The sequence below is a fragment of the Gossypium arboreum genome, chromosome 11 (assembly GCF_025698485.1).
Source record: "Gossypium arboreum isolate Shixiya-1 chromosome 11, ASM2569848v2, whole genome shotgun sequence".
NCBI lineage: Eukaryota > Viridiplantae > Streptophyta > Magnoliopsida > Malvales > Malvaceae > Gossypium > Gossypium arboreum.
In genome coordinates, this window is record NC_069080.1 from 6,690,619 (window position 1) to 6,693,952 (window position 3,334).

Consider the following 3,334-nt stretch of genomic DNA (forward strand, 5'->3'; position numbering starts at 1 on the left):
GAGCTGGCTTGTCCAAAACTACAATGAGTAAGAAGGAGGAGTAAGCATAAATGCTTAGTAAGTTCATATGCAAATAATAAGTAACATAACAAGCAGTTATACCGGTCAACATTAGCATACATCACTAAAACACATATCACATTTTAATCATTCTTCATCATCTTATTACCTTATCGTGGTTGTATCAATACTCAACCCGAGGGTTAAATACATACCTGTCCAAAATATCCATTTCATATCACTTACCAATACGTCTCTTTACATCTCGAAATTTTCCTCCATTTGAGTAGAACTTTACCGTTGAACACATCGAATATAATTGGATACATGGATAACTTGCACATAAGTGCCACATATTCAATCAAGCAATCATGTAACCCGCCCATAAGCGAACTCGGACTCAACTCAACGAGCTCGGCGTTCGCATCCATAAGTGAACTCGGACTCAACTCAACGAGTTCGGATGCCTAGTTACATCTCACGAACTCGGACTCAACTCAACGAGTTCGGACATTCGCATCCATAAGTGAACTCGGACTTAACTCAACGAGTTCGGATGCTCAACCATCCTAGTGACATGTCACTTGTATCCTAATCTATTCCTAAGGTTCAAACGGGCTTTTCCTCGAACACTTATCCTTGCCGTCTTCCGTAGAATGCCAAATCAATACTGGTAATAATTATATTTAACAAGTAGTTCACATAATTTACATATTATTTGAAATTAACCACAAAGCATACATTTCATAATAAAATTCAGCATAACACATAATTAATATCAATAACTTAAAAATAACAATTATGCTACATTATTTACACATGAACTTACCTTGGTACCAAAATACAAAGATTTTGCAATTTAGTCCACAATCTTTTCTTTTCCTCGATTGAGGTCGATTCCACGTCTTTCTTGATCTAAAATAACACATTTAGCTTATAATAGCCACATTATCAAATTAACCCTTAACTCAAATTTTGGCAAAATTACAATTTTACCCCTAAACTTTTGCATATTTACATTTTTGCCCCTAGGCTCGGGATTAAAATTTATTCCTTATTCTTATGTTTTACAACATGCTGATCACTTTTCTCTTCTATGGCAACATCAAATTCTCACTCTAACATGTACTTGTGACTATTAGGTATTTTTACCGATTAAGCCCTTTTACTCGTTTTTGCTTAAAATCGAGTAGTACAAGTTGTCTAACATAATTTAAAACTTCATATTTTATCATAAAACATCAAAATACACAAATTTCACCTATGGGTATTTTTCCAAATATAAACCCTAGGTTAAATTATTGCTAACATAAGCTTTATCGAGTTAGGGATCTCAAAAACGTAAAAATCATTAAAAGCGGGCTTGGAATCACTTACTATGGAGCTTGGAAGCTTGAAACAAACCCTAGCTATGGAGAACCCTTGAAATTTCGGCCTAATGAAGAAGATGGACAAAATTGGCTTTTAATTTTGTTTTTAATTCATTTTAATAACTAAATGACCAAAATACCCTTACTACTAAACTTTCCAAAATTCCTTCCATGTCCTAATTTTGTCCATGAACTTAAAATTGGTAAAATTGCTATTTAAGACCTCCTCATTAATATTCCAAAACAATTTCATACTAAAAACTTCTAGAATGCAAGTTTTGCAACTTATTCGATTTAGTCCCTACTTTCAATTTAAGCACTTTAGGCATAGAATTTCATCACGAAATTTTCACACAATCATGCAATCATATCATAAACATCAAAATCATTGTAAAATAATTATTTCTATCTCAGATTTGTGGTCACGAAACCACTATTCCGATTAAGCCCTAATTTAGGATATTACAACTCTCCCCCCCTTTTAAAGATTTTCGTCCTCGAAAATCTTACCGGTAAACAGGTGTGGGTATTGGTTTCTCATAGTTTCTTCAGTTTCCCATGTAGTCTCTTCTACCCCATGCTTTTGCCACAACACTTTCACAAGTGCAACACTTTTATTTCTTAGTTGTTTGACTTCTCGAGCTAAAATCTTAATCGGTTCTTCTTCATAAGTCATATCAGGTCGCAGTTCAATTTCTGTCGGTGAAATTATATGTGAAGGATCTGAACGATACCGACGTAACATAGATACGTGAAACACATCATGAATCTTTTCTAATTCGGTGGTAAAGCTAGCCGATATGCTACCTGGTCCAACTTTTTCAATTATTTCATACGGTCCAATAAAACGCGGACTTAACTTGCCCTTTCGTCCAAATCTAAGGACTTTCTTCCATGGAGACACTTTCAAAATACCTTATCACCAACTTGAAACTCAATGTCCTTTCGCTTTAGGTCTGCATAAGATTTACATCTATCCGAGCGACTTTCAAACAATCTCGAATTATCTTCACTTTTCTTGGTTTCTTTTATTAAATCAACTCCATAAATTTGATTTTCCTTGAGTTCAGTCCAATACAAAGGCGTTCGACACTTGCGACCATACAATGCTTCATAAGGTGCCATTTTCAAGCTCGTCGATAGCTATTGTTGTAAGCAAATTCTACCAACGGCAAATATCTTTCCCAACTTCCTTGAAATTCCAATACACAACATCCGAGCATGTCTTCAAGAATCAATTACTCTCTCGATTGTCCATCGGTTTGTGGATGAAAAGCAAGATCGAAATTTAACTCGTACCTAACGCGTCTTGCAACTTTTTCCAAAACCGCGAGGTAAACCTTGGATCTCTATCTGAAATAATCGATAATGGTATTCCGTGTAATCTAACAATTTCTTTAATATCTGATTCAGCCAACTTGTTAAGAGAATAATTAAATGCGTCGGGATAAAATGAGCCGACTTAGTTAATCATCAACTATTACCCAGATGGCATCTTTCTTTCCCGAGTCAATGGCAATCTGAAACAAAATCCATAGTAATCCGATCCCATTTCCATTCAGGAACCATAATAGGTGGAGTAATCCTCAAGGTACTTGGTGTTCACTTTCACTGTTGACAAATTAAGCATTTGGACACAAACTCGATATATCTCTTTTCATTCCATTCCACCAATACATTTTCTTCAAGTCATTATACATTTTCGTACTACCCGGATGAATCGAGAAATAACCACTATGTGCTTCCTGTAGGATCTTTTGAATCAATTCCTCATTCTTGATACACAAATCGATCTTTAAACATTAAGCACCCATCGAACCAATTCAAATCGATCCCGTGTCGACTTCACTTTATTTTCTTTTGGCTAGCAAATCTTGATCATTTTCCGAGTTTGAAATCTCTTGTAAAACATTGGTTTTGCTCTTAACTCGCTAGAATCGAACCATCATTTGACACTTTCAACC